This window comes from Sarcophilus harrisii, chromosome 3 (genome assembly GCF_902635505.1).
Source record: "Sarcophilus harrisii chromosome 3, mSarHar1.11, whole genome shotgun sequence".
In the NCBI taxonomy this organism is placed as follows: Eukaryota; Metazoa; Chordata; class Mammalia; order Dasyuromorphia; family Dasyuridae; genus Sarcophilus; species Sarcophilus harrisii.
This window is the reverse complement of record NC_045428.1, coordinates 360,827,091-360,847,430: the sequence shown is the minus strand read 5'-3', so window position 1 is coordinate 360,847,430 and position 20,340 is coordinate 360,827,091. Positions and strand designations below refer to the sequence as shown.

The 20,340-nt window shown below is 37.6% G+C and overlaps 1 protein-coding gene and 1 long non-coding RNA gene across 3 annotated transcripts in view; one reads left to right on the top strand and one right to left on the bottom strand.

The window, feature by feature from the left end:
- Nucleotides 1-20,340, bottom strand: part of GRIK4 (glutamate ionotropic receptor kainate type subunit 4) — a 670,650-nt gene that overhangs the window by 619,456 nt on the left and 30,854 nt on the right. Inside the window, exon 1 of one of the 2 annotated variants that reach the window (XM_031960161.1) lies at nt 40-97. The exons of the other annotated variant lie outside the window; for it this stretch is intronic. The gene's annotated coding sequence lies outside the window, so the exon portion shown is untranslated. Of the gene's footprint in view, nt 1-39; nt 98-20,340 lie in introns of those variants that run through there. 2 annotated transcript variants of the gene reach the window in all.
- Nucleotides 219-20,327, top strand: LOC116422426. Its single transcript, XR_004233053.1, has 3 exons — nt 219-457; nt 16,140-16,245; nt 20,055-20,327. It is a non-coding gene; the product is annotated as an uncharacterized LOC116422426 (long non-coding RNA).

Genomic DNA, 20,340 nt, shown 5'->3' with positions numbered 1-20,340 from the left:
ACCCCCCAAAGACTCATAAGCAGAATCATTAATGCTGACCTTTCATCTGAGAAACTTGGGGGATTTTTAAGAATACGACTTGGTCCCAGGGGCTGGTGAGGTAGAGATGCTCTGACTCACTCTTTGGATACTAGGTCTTTTGGGATTGATGACACTTTGTAATCATCATAATAGCAACTATTCATGACTCACATCAAAGTGAATGTGTCTGGTGTCTCATTAATTTTCCATGCATCTGTAGATGATAACAACTGGAGGTGGAGGTTCTTTTGGGGTCTGGAGCAAAAGAAAGAGGACAAGAAATTGATCCATGAATTCCTAAAGGTCACAGCATAACAGACTGGTAATTCAAAACTATATCTCAAGAAGACTAAAGGCAAAAGCCTAAGCAACAATGTGTGAGAAGCTCCTTGTGAAATTCTCTGTGGGGATGGGAGAAGGAAAGATTCAGGGCAAGGTAGTATAATTTTCTATAACAACTACAAATTCCTTGATTATAGATGAAGTATCTAAATTTCACTTTAAGCTAATCCTCAGTTTGGCATCTTCACAGAATCTCAGAATTGGAAAGGCCTCTCAGAGGACAGAGTCAAATTGTTCCTAAACGGCATCCTTTCTTCAAATTGCCAACAAGTGGTCATATAGCTTCCAGTTCAATAGCTCCTTGCTCTTCCCTGAGGTGACAATCCATCTCCTGACTCCAAATGTTTTCACTGGTTGTCCCTTATGCCTGGAACAGTCACCCTGCTGATCTCTGCCTCCAAGTTGGTTGGTTTCCTTCAAATCTCAACAAAATAACTACTTTAACAATCCTTTTCTACTCCTCCTCTGTCAGTGCCTTCTCTAAGACTGTCTCCAATTTATCCTATATACACTGTGTTTACACATAAGTATTTGCATGTTGTCTCCATCATGAGACTTGTGAGCATCTTGAGAGCAAGGGGCTGATTTTTGCCTTTCTCTAGATCTCCAGTGGTTGCCCACAGTGCCTGGGCACATGGCAGATGCTTAAGTAAATGCTAGCTGACTGGCCAACTTACTACTATACTTACCTTTTTATACAAACAAGATAAATAAAGAGAAGATGGGCAGGTAATCTGAGATAGGAACGCACCAGCAGTCAGAGAAATTTGGAAAGGCCTCCTGTCAAAGTTCTTATGGTATTGAGTCTAACTGAGTCTAACCAAAACTAAGAGACAGAAGTGAAAAGGCAAATCCCAGGTATGGACATTAGCCAATGAAAAGGCATGGAGACCAGAGATGATGCATTGTGTGTTAAGAGCTGCAAGTGTAGTTGGATATAGTGTGCTTGGAATGGAAGAAAGTATAAATGCTAAAGGTTATAAGAGTCACTGGAGTTGGGGGTAGGGGAAAGGATTTATATAGACATACACTTTAGAAAAAAATATGCAATGACTGTACATGTATAACATATCCAATGCTTACCATCTCAGGGAAAGGGGAAGAAAGGGAGGAAGAGAGAAAATTTGGAACTCAATTTTTTAAATGCACATTAAAAATTGTCTTTACATGTAATTGGTAAAAGAAATAAAATGGTATTTTAAAATATATGTGTGTAGGCAGCTAAGAAGAGGATGAGACTTGTAGAACATAATTATAAGACCATTACTGCAATCCAGGTAACAGGAAAGAAGGCCTGAAGCAGGATGGCAGCAGTGTGAGGGGAGAGAAAGGGCTATGCATGAGAAATGTTGTGTAAGTAAAAACAATTAAATTTGGCAAGGGACTAGATATGTGGGCTGGGTGACAGGAAGGAATTCACAATACTCAGCTTGCAGACCTTGGTGATTGGATATATACTGGTGCCTTTGACAATAATGGGAAAATTTAGAAGGTCCATTCTTACACAGCAGGTAGCCAGTCATATGGATCAAATTCAACTTTGACATCTCTACTTCTAAATAGGTCCTCAATTTTACCCCAGGTTTTCTCTGGATCCACCTTTTAAGGGTCATACTTTTATCCTCTGCCACCTCACCCTATTGAGTAAATGAAGAGGACAAGAGCTTCAAAGTATTTTGTCTCATTACAGATTGAATCTCAGATGGGGTGACAGATGCACGCTCAGCTCTCCATGGAGAGAGAACATGGACTGGTGGCTTTAAAGCTCCTATGGGAGAACTTCATCACTGTTTGGGGTCTCCCCTGGGAAGCCTGTGGGCAGAGGAGGAGAGTTTTGAGAAATCATAATTCTGGCTCTTGCCAAATACCCTGTCATTTTTCATAGGATCACAGGTTGAAAGCTGGAAGAGATTTTCAAGGTATATTTCCAATAACCCCTTTTTGCAGGTGAAAAAATGAGGCCCATAGTAAATAAGTGACTCACTCCAAATTACACAGGTGATAAATGATAGAGATTTTGAATTATTTTTTGACTCTTTCTGCTGTATTATGCACCTGAGGTTGGACCAAAGTAGGTGAAGTTCAACAGGTAGATTTTTTTCCCACACTGAAGCTTTTATTTTCAATGTGTAAATTAGGTAGGTGTAAGTCAAGGTTGGGCTTGTTAACACTGGTATAACAGAGGAGGAAAAGGAATGGTCTTGGTTCTGCTTCTATCTAACTCAGGGGAATAATTTTACCCCTCTGAGCCTCTATTTGCTTCATCTATTCAAGAAAGTCATAGGATGTGATTCAAATCAAGACCTTGTAGCTCCACATTCAGCCATCTGTTGCTTTTTACAGGCCTTAGACTGCTTCTGCATTCTAAGGGGATATTGGGACTAGATCAGTATTTCAATTTAGAGTCTCTTCTTCCTCATTCACCTCCATTCCAGAGACTTCTTTCCTCCTCCTGTATAAATTCTCTATTTGCCCATGTGAAGAGACAGTCTTCAAATGGGTCTACATTCATTCAGTGTATCAGAGATTGTCTCATTCACAGAAACCTTGTTTGAATGCTGGGCTGGGATAGGGCTTTCCAACTTGAAGGTTTTAAGCACAGATCACAAAAACAGATATTCAGGGACATCTAACCCAACCATTTAGCTGCTTTCTCAGCTTGGAAGTGTCACAGCCGTTTGCAAATGAGCCTTCAGACAATTGAACAACTACAATTTAATGGCTTTCTGAGCTGCCCTGGCTGGTACATGACTGTTTTCTAGTCAACAAAGGCCACCAACCTCTCCCCCCAAACTAAGATAATCACCCTGCCCCATAAAACTATGCCTCTGAACAGAGCCAACACTCAGTTACACCTCAGCATGAAATAATCCACAGCTGCTCTCAAGGGGCATCGACTGCTCCATTTGTTGGCCATTATTTTAAAAACCCAAATTTTATTAGCAGTGGAACATGAGTAATAAATACTAATAAACCATTTGCACTTGAATTAACTTCGGTCATCCTGAGATCAAAGAGCCATTTATCAAAATCAGACTCTCTTCCCTACCACCATCTTGTGGTCGGGAAACAGACACTTCCAAGGTCACAGGAATCACAGGAACTGAGAAAGCATCCAAAAGGTTTTTTCATTTTTGTTTTTTTTTTTGGGGGGGGGGTGTTGTTCCTAGTGCAGTCGTCCTTAACTTGTGTGTTTAGAATCAGTATGGCTCAGAGCTTGAAAGGGTATGCTATAAGAAGTAGGGCTTTCCCACTGCTCCAGTAAAGCATTCCTGTCTTATTTTCTTTTTATTTCTCCTTCTCCCACTCCAAACCTATATTCCCCTTATTCCTTTTTTCCCCCAGCCCTCCCATTCCAGATTTACAAGCTTTCTAATCTTCCAAATCCACTCTTCCTTACTCTCACTTGTGACTCTCCTTAGGCATGGATGATCTACAGGATATAATCTCCTTCCCATCTCTTTGCTGGCTGAGCAATCATTTCTACTGATACTCCTTATAAAAACAGTCACCAACAAGTATTTACTAAACATGGCTACCATGTGGAAACCACTATAGGAGGCTAGGAAGAAGTATGAGGCCACTTCTGCCCTTGAGAAGCTTACAATCAGTTAGGGAGAGAAGACATAAACATATAAAATGATTAGCATCATAAAGTTTTCTATGAGTTCATAGATTTAGTCCTGAAAAGAACCTGAGAAGTCATGTAGCCAAATCACTCATTTAACAGTTGAGGAAACTGAGTCAAGTGACTTGTCCCGTGTCGCACAGAAAGATTGGATGATGATATCCAATGCTACATTTCCCACACAATTTAGTTCTGTATAGTTAAGTGCCTACCATGTGCCAAGCACTGTTTACAGATACAATGACAAAAATTAAACAGTGACAATCTACTTGGAGAAACAACTTATAAGTGAACACAAAATTCATACAAAGTAATTGGGAAGAAATAGAGAAGGACTGATACTTCAGGGGAATCAGAAAAAGGTCTCATATAGAAGTGATAATCTAAGCCATAAAGCGAGTTAGGAATTTCAAGAGGTACAGGTGAGGGGAGAAAACATTCCAGGCAAGGGCACAGGAATTATAATGTCATATATATGCCAATCTGGTGGAAACATAAAGTTAAATGAATCTAGAAAGTTAAGCTGGAGCCAGATTATAAAAGGTTTTAAGCTTCTTGAGGAAGGGAGTGACATGGTCAAACCTGTGCTTTAGAAAAATCAATCTGGCAGCTGTGTGGAGGGTGGATAAAAATGGGCTGGAGGCAAGAAGACTAATAAGTTATTCTACTAGGCCAGGAAAGAAGTGATGGGGGGTGGTAGCCATGTAAGTGGATATAAGGGAAACTTATAAGGAAAATGGAACTGAATTAGAAAGCACAAGGCTTGAAAACCAAGTGCAGAAGGTGGTTGAGGAAGAGGAAGAGCTTGGGATGACTCCAGAGATACATTCAGAAGTATGGTAATGAGCTTGACAGAAACATGAATGCTAGAAAGGAGGGTAGATTTTAGGGGAAATGGTGATGAGTTCTATTTGGGGCAGGCCACAGAAGGCAGCAGTGGAAAGAATGGATTTATTATCAAGAATGCAATTATGTCATTAGTTGGGCAAATTCTAGCAAATCACCTAATTTCTCTGGGTCTTAGTTCTGCAAAATCAAGAGTTTGGACTCAATGACTATGGAAATGCTTCTGACTATTATTACTCTGTGAATTTACAAAATAACATTAAGCCTGCCATATATCTTTTCAGGTCTCCTTACCTAAGATAAGTGTAAGATAAGTGCATGTGCTAATCACTAATTATGTCACTCTCTGAACCTTAGTTTTCTCATTTCTAAATGAGGGGCTTGGTCCAAATTGTCCCAGAGATTCCTCCAAGTTGTAACAGTCTGTGATTGTAAATGTGACACAGACAATAAATACTATAGAAGTTTAGAGTAGGAGAAGAGCATTTTGGTGATAAAGATGGTAAGGCAAGGCCTAGAGGGAGATAAGTGATGTAATAGATAGAGTATTAGACACTGAGTCAAAATACTGAGTTCAAATCCAGCCTCAGACAGATACTGACTATATGACCCAGGGCAAATTATTTAACCTCTCAATATACCACTTCCTTATCTGTAAAATGGGTATAATAAGAGTGCTTACCTCTAGGGTTGTTATAAGGATCAGATGAAATTATGTGTGTAAAGGCCTTTCAAGTACTATATAAATGTTAACTGTTATAATCCCAGAAGAGGTATGATTTGAGCTATACCTTGATAGATTTGGGGTATAGGGATGGGAGCTGTGGTTAATATTTTGATAGAGATAGAACAAAGGGTTTAGATACAAATTTCAGGCTAGAAAAAGGACAGGAGTAAAGGTACACAGGCAGGATATAGAAAGATATATTTGAGAGATATTTGCGAGAAAGAGTTTACAAATTCCTCGAGAATTTTAAGTCATCCAGTCATCACCTAAGCTGCCTAGATGATTCCTGAAAAAGAGCAGAGGAAGATAAGACTAAGAAGGAGCTAGTTTGGAGAGGGCCTTGAATGCCAGACCAAAGAGCTTTAGTTTTTCATAGGTAGGAGTAAGAAATCATTGACAGCATTTGAGCCAGTGAATAGCATAAAGAAAATGGTATATGGGGGAAATTAATTTGTCAAAAGTATGCAGAGGGGCTGAAAGAAGAAATCGACAGTAGGAACACCACTTGTTACAACCAAAAGAATTTTAGTTTTAAAAAAAACCTTTCCTCATCCTCTACTACATACTTCTTTAATAGTCAGTCTAGCATTAAGGACCTACCATTGTGTTAAGTGCTAGGAATATAAGGAAAAGACAGTCCCTGACCTCAAAGAATTTACAATGTAGACAAGTGCTTTCCTTCTCTTCTCCCTTACTATCCCTTAATGCCACCATCCAATAGCAAACTTGAGATCAGATTTGAACTCAAGATGAGTCTTCTTGCCTCCAGATCTAGCACTCTAATCACTGCACTACCTTGCTGCCCATGATCAAGTCATTTAACCACTGATTGATAGAACTATAACAATTATCCCCATGTTATAGATGAAGAAACTGAGGCTTGTCTGTAGTCACAAAGCTAGCGAAAAATAGAGTTGGGATTTGAATCTAGGTCTTAGGCTTTTAAGATCAGTCAGATCTCCTTCAATTAAACATGACTGGATCTCTCAGGGAAGAAGTTGGGACAGGGCCTGACTCGCAGAAAAGCTTTGCCAGCAGGCGGAATGGCTGTTACAAGCTGCAACAAGTCACGTCCTGCTCTGTCTCGGTGCAAACCTTGGACAACAATAAGCCTTTCTCTGCTTTGTCAGTTGCCTACGAACGCTGACACAGTCATCTCTCTCTTTGGAGGCCAGAGCTGAGTTATCCTTGGCTTAAACAAACATGGTACAGATCATAAAAGTGTCTGCTTCCCCATTCCTCACCTCAACTCTGCCTCCTCAACCCCCACACACTCTAAGATGCAAATGCATCCTGCTGCCTCCTGCCCGCAAGCAGCGAGATCTCTGTGAAGATGCAAATCTGAACATGGGCTCTGGGGAGACAGTGACAGAAATCACATTATGCAGCCCTCCCTTCCTAACCACAGTGGCTGGAATAAATATTGCGAATCTTCCTCTCTCACCTGGCAGGGATTTGACTGTGGGGAGTTTTAATTGAAGGCAACGCCAATGCCCCAAGCCCTCTTGATCCCCACCTCCTGGACCCAACCCCAGTGTTCCCTACAGAGGATGCTGATCAGGGCTACTTGGCCATGGGCATGGTTAAGTATTCATGATGGCAAGAGGACAAATGCATTCATCCCTAATTCCCTCCCTAGATCCTTATTTCCATTCTGGCTGAAACTCAGTCTCAGAAGTAAGTTTGAGGAAACTGGGGCCTTGTTACACTCTCCCTGGAAGAGAGACAGTCACTGAAACTAATGCTGGAACTAGGAGTAGGCAAGCTGGGCCATTACCCGGATCCCAACGAATAGGGCAGGGGCAGCATAAAAAGGGACATCTCAAAAAATTAATGTCCTTATTTTTAATGATTTAAAAAATTCTATTTTCCAGGGCACAGAGGTATTTATCTTATGATCAATCAAGTCACAGGTATAACAGTGAAATCTCAGAGACTCCAATAAACAGTAAGATTAGCTGTAGCATTTCTCAACTTTTAAAAGGATAAAAATCCCTGTGAAACAGATTTCATGAAACCTCACATGGCAGCAGTTGTATTATTAACAGCCTTTGGTTGAAGAAAACACTCAGTTGGATATGAATTCCTTGCAAATAACTCTGCAGTCCCCAAGAGGCCTGTGGTCCACAGGCTAGGAAACAGTGTTTTCATGGGAAGAGCACTCACTGTCAAACCTTAGAAGAGCTGCATTACTCACTGACTCTATGATTGTGATTATTACAGATCCTTTCTCTTCTCTGGGTCTAGGTTCCCCACCTCTGTAAAATGGAGGGCATCAAATCATCATAGATTTAAAGAAATAATTTAGAGACTATCTCATCCAACTTATTTTAGAGAAGAGGAAAGTGAGTCCTGGCAAGAATGGGAGATTTGTTCAACATCATAGGCATAAGAGAGGTTGGGGCAAGATTTGAACTTAGGTCTTTTGCTTCTAAATACAACACTCATCCCACTGCATTATCCTACCATCTCAAATCTTCCTTCCCTTCTTTGTCTAGAAGAAAGGAAATAATTTCAACTCCTGCCTAGGATATGCTAATGACTTGTCCTGGCCCTTTGATGGTCCTGGTTTTGTCAATTTCTCCAAAATCTCAGGAGCCTAGAAACCATATTCCCATTTACCAAAGAAATTTGGGTTTCTTCAACCATACTGTGAATTAGATCCAAAATATTCACTCTCTTCTTTGTTCCTTTCTCCTTCCCTTTCCTTCTTTCAAACTGTTTACCCTCACTTTATCCAATCACCCTCTATCTTTTCCTTGTTCCTACTATTTCCTCAAGATGGGCTCTGAGTTAAGTCTTCCCCAAATTACCTCATACGTAATTTTTTTTTAAGTTTTGAAGTTGTATTCAATTACTTGGGCCTGAATTCTGACACTGCCATTTATAAGCTGTGTGACCTTCTATAGTCATGAAACCTCTGGTCCTCATCTATAAGATAGTACTAATACTTATAGTACTGATTTCATTAAGTTGTTGACAAGAAAAGATAACATTAAGAATAAGAATGTATAGCAACCATATAAATAAAAGTTTTTATTTGACCCCTAGGGAGGTCCCCCTCCAAATTATCCTTCTTTAAATATTTAAATCACTCCTGAAATCCCAGTATCTCCCTCTAAGATTCCCCAGACTGATCACAGGAAGGTTGATGGCTTTCCCTTGTCACCACAAAATTGCCAACCTGATGTGCTAAAAATGCATCAAATATTGATATAGATATGGGTATTATGTAAATCCTTGTATAATCTATGAGTTTGTGTGACATTTGTCACTTCTCTTGTCACCTATTGTCTATCTGTCTTAAAAAAAAAAAGTCATAGATGCTGGCCATCTGCTTCCCTTTCTCCTGTACCCAGCACTAATGGATAATATTAGCAACTCCCATTTAGTAATTTCCTGAACAATTTAAAAATTCCTTTCCTCACAACAACCCCATGAGTAAGTGTACATGTGTCATTATTTTATAGAAAAGAAAATTGAGGTCCAAAGAGAGGAAGATATTGCCCTGAGTCTCTAAATTAGTATGTGATAATGCCAAACTTCAAATCTAGGTCTTCTGATTCCAAATCCTGGGTTCAAGACCATACTTTTTCATTGCCCCCCCGCTAATGTAAGCCTTCTATTAGAATACTGAAGATCATACCCTAAAAATAATTAAATAAAAAGCACAGCACATCCATTTTACAAGCTTCTGGGTAAGGAATAAATTCTTTACCAAATTATAAAGACAAAATAGATCATTTTGATTACATGAAATTTAAAAGCTTTTATATAAACAAAATTAACACATTTAGAATAGAGAAGGGAAGCAGTCAAAAGGGAAGTAATAAACTATATAAACTATCTTTGATGAGGATTTGTTATCCAAAATATAAAGACAATTAAGAGAACTAAATAAGACTAAAAGATCTTATTTCAATATATGTGGTCAAAGGATATAAATTATTAGGTCTAAAAACTATTGCTAACTATTTACAATTATATAAACAAAAGCTCCAAATCATTTATTAAAAAAAAAAAAATGCACCTTCTAGTTTCAATTCCTCCCCTCCCCCCAGCTAGCAAATTGGCAACAAACACAAAAGAGAGGAAGTCAATGTGGGAGAGTTTGTGAAAAGACAGGCATATGAATGCATTCATTGTTGATGAAACTGCTACAATTATTCTGGAAAGCAATATTCCCAGAGATTTTACTGCTAGATATACATATATACATATATATATATATATATACATACTTCATAGAAAGCTCTAACAAGAGAATATGATGAATATAGAAACGCATAGGAAGACTAATATGAACTAATGCAAAGTGAAGTAAATAGAACCAAGAAAACAATATATACAATCACCTTAACAATGTAAATAAAAAAGAACAACCACCACAGAACAATGAAAATTCAAAGCTGTAAAATTATGGTAAAAATAAATTTGGCCCCCTGAGAGAGATATGAGAAGACACCCCAATCATTTGCAGAGATATGAAGCACATCATATAATGTCAGGTTTTTATTTTTTCAATGTATGGATTAACTAATTTTTTTCTTCTTACTCTTTTAAAATTTTTATTTGTTATAAAAGACTGTCCTTTGGGAGTTGGGAGAGTGAGAGAGAAATGGAAATGTAGATGATATAAAAATAATTTTTAAAAATAACAAGCTACTTTAGAACATGACCATTTTGTTTTTGTCTTAAGTCAAACAAGCTAAGCAAGTCACTTGGACCTCTATTGTCTTTTTAATCTCTGAGATCATATAATTTCTGTGATCTGACTTGGGGATAGGATTCAAGACAAAATTCAGGGCAGAGTGCTCAAAGTTTGGAGCTCAAAGGCATTCTAAATATGTTGAAACAACACAGGACAGTCTGGGAACCTACCCATTGTTAACAACATGGCAAAATATATTCTGGGTTCCAAACAAATGTTTTACAACCAAGCTTTCAGGGCACAAGTCATTGGCAAAGTAGGAACTCATATGTATAAACTAGATACTGTTGTAATATTACTGCAAGTCGGCTACAGTAACTAACAAAGACTAAGGTTAAGAGCTGTTACAAGTGGTTTCAAAGTATCCACATGGATGAAAGAATAGACCTTTACAATATCAAAGAATTTTGCAACATTACTCATATATTCAATGTGGGCAAAGGGCTATAAAGAGGAATAAAGAATAAAGACAAGGTCGCAGTCTTCGAAAGGTTTCCAGTCCAGTAGGAGAAACAATACAAGTAGACAAATAACTATGGCAAAACGATCCACAACCTAGGAAGCTTCTAGTTCTAAATCTATGATCTTATACTCTGAGATGATCTATTTCTACAAACTTGGTCATATTCTCATATCAATTTAATACCATAGTATGATCACATAAAAAGAAATTGGAAATAACTAGAGTCAGGGTCATAAAACTGATACTGAGATTCAGGCTCAGCCTCCTTGCTGCACTAAAAAGAGTGATAGATTTACAGAAGAACACTTGACCCACACTGTAAGAATTTTACTGATCCCCCCTCCCCAAATGTGAGTATGGTCATTAGCTAACATATATATTCAGCTTTAAGGTTTGCAAAGCATTTTACATATATGATTTCATTTGATCCTTATAATAACTCTCAGAAGAAAGTGCTATCATTATCTCCATTTCACAGATTAGAAAAATGAAGCTTGCCTAGGCTTACATAGTTAGTAAGTGTCTGTGGTAAAACTAGAATTCAGGTCCTCCCGAGTGCAAGACTAGCACTCTTTTTGCCATATCATTTAACTACCTATTAGTATCTCTCCTTCTTCCCCACCTATATCAACTTGCATTTGTGTGTGTATGTGAATTTATATTAGCTCAATAGAGAGAGTATTGGGGGGTCAGGAGTCAATAAAACCTTAGTTCAAATCTAGCTTCAGATATTTACTAGTTGCAATGACTTTGGGCAAGGCACTTGATGTCTCTTTGCCTCAATTTCCTCATCTGGAAAATAAAGATAATAATATTACCTATTTCTCAGGGTTATTGTGAGAGTTGATTGAGATAATAATTATAAAGCATTTAACACAGTTCTTGGTACATAGTAGGTACTATATAAATGTTATATAATATTTATTATTATATTTATATCACATATTACATTTATAATTATTATTCCACATTCTCTCTATATAATGGAACACAACCTCTTTGAAGCAAGTATTGTTTCATCTTTATCTTTGTATTCTTAGAACCTACATAGCTTTGCTATTTAATAAATGTTTATTTGTTGGTTGAGTGACTGACTCTGGCTACAAGATTTTTTTGTTTTTTAGTTGTTTCAGTCATGTCTGACTCTTTGTGATATTATTTGCAGTTTTCTTGGCAAAGACATTGGAATGGTTTGCCATTTTCTTCTCCAGCTCATTTTACATATGAGGAATCTGAAGCAAACAGGATTAAGTAACTCACCCAGGGTCACACAGTTGGTAAGTGTTTAAGGTCAGGTTTGTCTGAGGTCAGGAAAATAAGTCTTCCTGACTCCAGGCCTGGCATTCTATTGACTGAGCCATAATGCCTCTAGCTGCATGATTCTGCACAGGCATAAAGGACTGTGGTATTTCAGGGCAGGAAGTGGTCACTTTGATGAGAAGGTTCAGAAGACTTCATAGAAGAGATACCAATCAAGCTGAACCTTGAAAAATAGGTAGGATTACAACAATTGGGGATGATATAGAGTGCATCCAGTTATGCAAAACAGTATTGGCAAAGGTACAGGGCCAAGAAAACACCAAATGTGCTCAGAAAAGGGTAAACAGGCCCCGAAACAAAGCTGTGTATCTAAAAGAGAATAGCAGAAGGATGAAAATGCAAGTTAGCATCAACACATTAAATATCTTGAAAACCAGGGTGAATCAGCTGGACTTGACTCAGATGGCCCCACTTCTATCTGAGGTACCCAAGCTGAGTCTCTTCCAGGTATTTCCTGTCATCACTTCTCTTTAATCTGAAGTAGAGTCAGGATAAGGCATTCATTTGTGCCCTGGGCAGGTTTGGAAATTATATCCCCATCAATGGAAATAGGAACACAATTTTCCCTCTTAAAAGAATAGGTATGTTACTGTCTACCGGAGGCTTGGAACCTTCACTGAACACACACAGCTTGATGTATCACAAAATAAATACCTATGGGCTATGGAAAGCAGACTTTTCTAGCATTAAAAATATGTGCATTTTTAAGAGTAACATTAAAAATCATTCCTAGCTGTGTCCTTTTGTATGTGAGTCCTAAAGCAACCGCCTGCCTTGACTAGGATTGGTTTTAGCACTATCTAAAAACTTTTAGATCATGTCTCTAGAAGAGGTGTTCTTAATATTCACACACAGTTTTGGAGTCCATGCATAGATTTTAGGGGGTCCATGAACTTGAATGGGAAAAAAAGTCTATCTTCCTTTTCATTAAACTCTAACGGAAATTATGTATTTCCTTCCCTTATGAACATAGAAAACAATGTGTAGGTATCCATAGGCTTCACCAAGAGGATCCATTATATAAGAAAGCCTGATAATCTCTACTCTAGGCTATCTCTCCTAGTCATATCCTCCAAATCCAAATCAAGATCTGTGTTAATCTCAGAAGGAATAAAGTTACATGATGAACTAGATTTTGATAATACTACTTTTGCTTCTGCAGGAAATCTGACTTTGTAAGACAGGCTGGTTGGTTTTGGCCAGTCCTTGCATTAGAATCTCTAGAAATCGCTCCTCTGATGATGTTTTTTTGGATGATTTTGGTTGGTTCACCTTTATGCCCCTTCTTATCCATTTACTTGTATTCAATAGCTTGGATCCTCTTTGTCCAGTCAACAAATTTTTAAGGGTCTGCTATGAGCAAAGAACTGTGCTAAGTACTGGGAATATAGAGACAAAAATGAAATTCAGTGCTTTCAAGGAGCTTACATTCTAGTGGGAAGATACAACATGTAGCACCAAAGTTTATAAATACAAAGTAACTTGAGGAGTTGTGAAGGACAGCTTATACAAAGGTGGGAGACTGAATGTCAGATTCAAAGAATGGCTGCTAAGTCAAGTTGACTGGAACACAGTGTTTTAATAGGAATAATGAGAAAAAAAATTCTGCAATGGTGAATGGAAAATAAATTATGGAAATCTTTAAATGCCCCACCAGGAAATCTGTATTTTATCCTATAGACAAAAGAGAGCCATTAAAGATTCACGAGCAGGGAAATAACACAAACCAATGTCTTTGGAAAATTAATTTAGCAGCTTGTGAGAGTTTGAGAAGTGGAGACTGGCACAAGGAAGGTTAATGAGGAGGTTATTGTAACAATCTAGATAAGAAATGGTGAAAGTCTTATGATGAAGATAGAATGGAGAGAAAAGGAAGTGAGAAAAAGATGTTTTTTTTCTCTCTCCAGTCAGTCATTTGCCTCTTGGGCTCTATGATCTAATCCTCCATGTATGCATATGTACACACATAAACATGTGTATAGATATGTTTTATTATATGTATATTTAGTATATATATACATACATGCATACTTATAGGGATGCATAATTATATTATGCATATTTATCATATATATACATATATACATATAGGAATATTATATATATTCCTACATACATATACATTCCATACATACATACAGGAATTATATATAGGAATATATAATTACATTATGTATGTATACATATTTGTTTTTTGTGTGTGAGGGGGTAATTTTCAGTCCTTCAAAGCCTTACCTGATCAAGGATACCTTCAAGTGTATATCCAATCATATAATTCCCTTGTGTGCAACCTTTCATGGTGAGCACCCCTCCCTCCTTTTACTTCCCTCCCTCCTTTACCCTCCCCCAATACATACCAAATACAATCAAAATTTCCCTGTTTCTCAAAGTCCTGTGCTGGCTCTAAGAGACCAAGACCAAAAGGCCAAATCACCCATATGTTTATCCTAAAGGAAAAAATCACTTAGGAGGAACATGACAACCACCTTCAACTGTTTTAAAGAGGGTCCAGGCTTATTACTCTTAACCCCAGAGAGAAGAAATAAGAGTAACAAGTAAAGTTTACAGAAAAGCAGATTTGGGCTCAATATAAGGTGCAGTAGGAAGAATTCCAGGCCTGGAATCAAGAAGATTCATCCTCCTGAGTTCACATCCAACCTCAGACATATTTACTAGCTGTGTAATCCTGGGCAAGTCACTTAACTCTATTTGACTGACATATTTTCAGTTTCCTCATCTGTAAAATGAGCTTTTAGGGAATGGCAAACCAAATGTCTTTATCAAGAAAACCCCAAATGGGATTATGAACAGTCAGACTTAACTGAAATAGAATTGGACATAAGGGGAAAAAAATTAATGCTTTAAATTGTCCAAAAAGAAAATGGGCTGCTTAAGGAAATTGTTGTCAGGCTCTAGAAAGCTTCAAGTAGAGTTTGGAGGTCTGCTCAGGTGCAACTAGAACTAGATAATCTCTGGGTTCCCTTCCAACTGAGAAGATCTGTGCTCTGTATTATTTTCACTAACATAGACATCATTTCTTTAAATTATTCTTGTTTCCTTCCACATCTGCATGCTAAAAGGCAAGTATCACTGACCATCTGACAGTGTAAGGGATGTAGTAGATGGGAAGAATACTTGATTTGGAATAAAAAGACCTGATTAAAGTTCTAATTTTGACACTTATTACCTGTGATCATTATGTGTGATCTAAGACAAATTATCCCACTTCTCTAAGCTCCAATGCCCTCCATTTAACTCTGTGACTATTGGCTCATGATGAAACTTCCAGGGAGAAAACTGATAAACTTTCAGGGTATATTAAAGCGTATTTTTTCACTTTCTTTATTTTTCTTGTTTTTAGAATTTTTTTTTAGCAAATATGAAATGTTTTACATGATTTTATATGTATAATAGATATCATATAGCTTGTCTTCTCAATGGGAGGAGCTGAGAAAGGGAAAAAATTTGAGCTCAAAAATTATTTTAAATTGAATGCAAAAAATTAATGGCTGATATTTTGAAAGAAACTTTTTTTAAATTAAAAAAGTTTAGTGAATATTTATTAAGTGTTTCTTATGCTCAAGGCACTTCTCTAGCCCCAGAGGGTACAAATATATCTACAAAATAGGAATCACACTTGTATTAATTACCTCAGAGACGTGTTAGGAGGATCAAATGGATATAAAGTACTTTGCAATGGTAAACTGCTATCTAAATGCAAGCCTTAGAGCTCTCTCAGAAGGGTCATAGCATTAAAGATTTTGAGCTGGAAAGAACCCTACAGCTCATTTAATCAACACCATCTCCCTTTTACAGATGAGGAAACAGGCTTACAGAGGGGAAACTACTTATTCAAGGTCATACAGGTAGTCATCAACAGAGTACAATTTGAATTCAGGTCATAGCATCATTGGAATTTAGATTGAGAGCTAGACAGGACCCAGTAAGTCTTCTAGTTGTACCATTTCATTTTATAGATGACTCAATTGAACCCCAAAGAAGGGGTTAGTTAGTAAGTAGCAAAAGTCTAGATTCAAACACAGACGCTCCAAAGTCAACCCTTTTTCATTATCATATGCAGCTAATACGAAGCTGAATTGACAGTCTTCCTTCTACTGCCACCCATACCTCACTCCACCTTGAGCATCCTGCAGGTACTGAGCTACAGACTGAAGGCATAATGAGAGGTACCTACTGATTTGGGCAGGGTGGGAGTACACCCTTTTTTGGTATTTAAAAAAAATGGTGTGAAAAAAAGCCAAGAAAATGCATATTTTATTCCTTAGCTTTGGCTTCTTGAATTCAAGCCTGGCTAACTCCCATAAATATTTCATCCCCTTCTTCCCAAATTGCTGCCACCATACTTTTCCTCATCCAGCCACTTCCAGGTAGAGAAAAGCTAAGTGAAGAAGGAAAAGATAGCCAGAGATCACTCTGACAGAAACAAGCTCATTTATCCTTTTCTGAAGATTGACTTTCCACTCCTCTGATAGTCCAACTACCTTGTTTATTTCCAATTTGCACCCTACCTGGCAGATTTCATGTTCCAACCTATTTATTTTGTACTCTGGCAGGAATTTTGCTTTTTTTAAAAGTCAGCCATGTAGTAGTGTTTTCAGCTCTGATAAACCAATGAGTCCTTCTCCTTCTATAGCATAAGTCTCTTGCTCTTCAGTCATTGAATTCAGGTCATCTAACCCTTTTTGTTCTTCCACTGGAGTGTCCAGATAATCACTCCATGCCTGCCTTGGAAGATTTAAAAAGTGTCATAATTGGGTGTCCCAAGTCCACTGCCGACACACTGTTATTTAGTTTCTCTATTTCTAGGTCTTATGCCTCTTCTCAGGACTTGGTCCTTCCCTTCCAGTCCCAGGATTCAACACATTCCATTTATTCTCAAGATTTACTCTCCTCACAACTTTTAAGACTTCTTTGACCCATTCCTAGGTCTCACATATTTATTGTTCTATGATTATATTATACTCAATATAATCAAGTATTTATCAAATGCCTACTATGTGTGAGGCACTGTGCTAGCCACCGAGGGCATAAAAACAATCAGTGAAATGATCAAAATTCACAAAGAGCTTATGTTGTAACAGCAAAGAAGCTACAAGCTTGTTTAAATTACTTTCAATGGAACAAATAAAGTCACACAAGAAATTCAAGCGCATTTTAAAAAGACCAGAATTTGGGAACTAATCTTTATTCCTGCTTTTAATCTGTGGTTCTAACTACAATGGCCAAACCTTTAGCAGGGCTTCCAAGGTAAAGTTGAACATTGGGGTATTGATTTTCCCTTAGTCCCCTAATATATTAATCACACTGTTCCCCGAGGCCCACTAGCCCATGAAATTTTCTTTTTTGATACTTAGTATGTTCTGATCTATTCAGACAGAGGCCTGGTTCAGTATAAAGAACCTTATACATGGAACCAGTAGAACTTAGCTCCCTTTCTGGCCCAGTCACGGCTCAATATATGTCTCCAAAAACTTGAAGGGTTATTATGTAGTAATGGGAGTAGTATCATTTTATGTTGCTACAGAGGAGAGTGGGAAAGATGAAGGGGCCAAAGGAGCACAAATAGAAATGTAGAGACACAGATATCAATTGAGTAAAAGAAAGAATTTTTCAACAAGTAGAATTATTAATGAGATGGGTTTGTGGAAGAGTGAGTTCTTCGTCACTAAAAGGGTTTGAGAAGAGAGATGGAGCCAAGATGGAAGAGGGAAGTTGACATTTTTGCCAAGCTCTCCCAACACACAGAATGAAAAGACTGCAGACATTAGGGTAAGGGTCTGGCCAGGAAGCACATTGCACACTGCAGTGGAAGCAGCATCAGCTATGGGGTGATGGGTAGCAGCCAAACACTGGGGGATAGTACGGGGACTAAGCATCTAGTGAGAAAGAGATCCCAGGAGACCTCTGTACTAGCACTGAGCACAGAGGTAGGTGCCATTTAGCAGCTTTGTCACTAATTACCCAATTCTGGATCACAGTTCCAGGATAGAAAGGAGTTGTTGCAGTCACAAGGAAATGGGAGTTATTATCTTTATAAAGATTAGAGTGCAAACCTGGAGAACAATGACCAGATCTCTCCCTGATTCACACCCCTTTGAAAATACTGAAAACTTACAGGTACCCACTGAGCCATAAAAGCAGCAAAAGCTCATAAAAGACAAAAGCTCCTGCCAGATGTCTCCTCTCTTTACCTGACCCCCAGAGGTGAATAGAATCCAACTCTACATAAAGTTTAAAGTCAAGAAATAGTGTGAGAACATGTGCAAAAAATGTTTGTGGCAGCCCTTTTTGTAGTGGCAAGAAACTGAAAACTGAGTGGATGCCCATCAATTGGAGAATGGCTGAATAAATTATGATATACGAATGCTAGGGAACACTATTCTTCTGTAAGAAACAATCAACAGGATGATTTCAGAGAGGCTTGGAGAGACATGATCTTATGCTGAGTGAAATGATCAGAAACAGGAGATCATTATACACAGCAACAAGACTATACAACGATCAATTCTGATGGACGTGGCTCTCTTCAACAATGAGAGGATTCAAACCAGTTTCACTTGTTCAGTGAAGAGAGCCATCTACACTCAGAGAGAGAAACATGGGAACAGAGTATGGAACACAACATAGCATTCTCACTCTTTCAGTTGTTATTTGCATTTTGTTTCTTTCTGTTTTTCTTTTCCTTCCTTTTTTATCTGATTTTTCTTGTGCAGTAAGATAATTGTATAAATAAGTATACACATATTAGATTTAACATGTATTTCAACATATTTAACATGTATTGAACTACCTGCCAGCTAGATGAGGGGGTGGAAGGAAGAAGGGAAAAATGTGGATCAAAAGGTTTTGCAAGGGTCAAGGTTGGAAAAATTACCCATGCATGTGCTTTGTAAGTAAATTAATTTTTTAAAAAAGAAAAAGTATGGGGAAATGAGGAAATAACAAAAAAAGAACATGACCACAAAAAATTTACTATGGTCACAAGAGAAATTCTAGGTATAAACTCATAATAAGACAATGACTTGAAAACATTTATCTTGCAAAATTCAAAAGGAAAAGAAAATGGATTGAACACAAGTCCAACAGAAAGCCCGAGAAAAGCTAAAGGAAAAGCTTTTAAAAAGAAGGGAAATTTTCTTTAAAAACCAAATAAAAGTGATAGAGGAAAACCTAGGAAAAGAAATATGAGTAATGCAGGAATATTATGAAAAGCAAATTAGCAACTTGGTTTAAAAAAGAAAAAAGAAAAAAAAGACACAAAAATACTCAAGCAAAAATCTCCTTGAAAGGATAATTGACCAAACTGTAGAAGAGGTGTATACCTTAAAAATGAAAAATTGTTTAAATGAAAGTTAATGACTCCACAAAATGCCAAGAAACAATATTTTTAACTCAAAATTTCTTTTTAAAAAATAGAAAATGTAAAATATCTCATCAGAAAAACAATGGACTTGGGAAACAGACTGAGAAGAAAATGTCAAGATACTATTAGGAGACACCTTGTTTTCTGATGCTAAAGCCCAGCAAGCAAACTGTTTCCTGAGCTTTACAGAAAAACATCCTTTGTACTTATTTTCTGAGCTTGGGCAAGTACCAACAAACACGAAGCACTGGTATGAAAGGACTACTATTGCTATACTACACTGTTTGACCTCTTGTCTAGCTACAAGTATATAAACCAAAGTTTAGCCCAACTGCTTCAGATCCTCCCACTAGGAGTAGTGTGCTGGCACATGTGTCCTTTTTTGCAAGGCATTTCCCTTCCTTTGAAATTAAACTTCTGGGGGCAGCTAGTTGATGTAGTGGATAGAGCACCAACCCGTAAGTCAGGAAGACCTAAGTTTAAACCTGGCTTCAGCCACTTAACACTTCCTGGCTGTGTGACCCTGAGCAAGTCACTTAACCTCAATTGCCTTGGAAGGAAGGAAGGAAGGAAATTAAACTTCTGTTTGATTTATGTTTTTCCTGTCTCTAGCTTGCTGTTTGCCTCTAGCCACCCACAGATTAGAGAGTTAATCAACTAATATTAGTTGGTGTCAGAAGTAAGATTGGATACAAAAACTTGGATTCTCCAAGACCAGAGGTAATGGATCATCAGAGATTTATTTCTTTTTTTCTTTTTTATTTTTTTTTTGTAACAATCACTTGTTTTATATGATTTGATACTGCATTCACAAGATTCTGACTTATAGTTTTTCATTCTTTATCATGAAATTACATATTTATCATGAACACTTGATAAACAGTCCATTTTGTATATC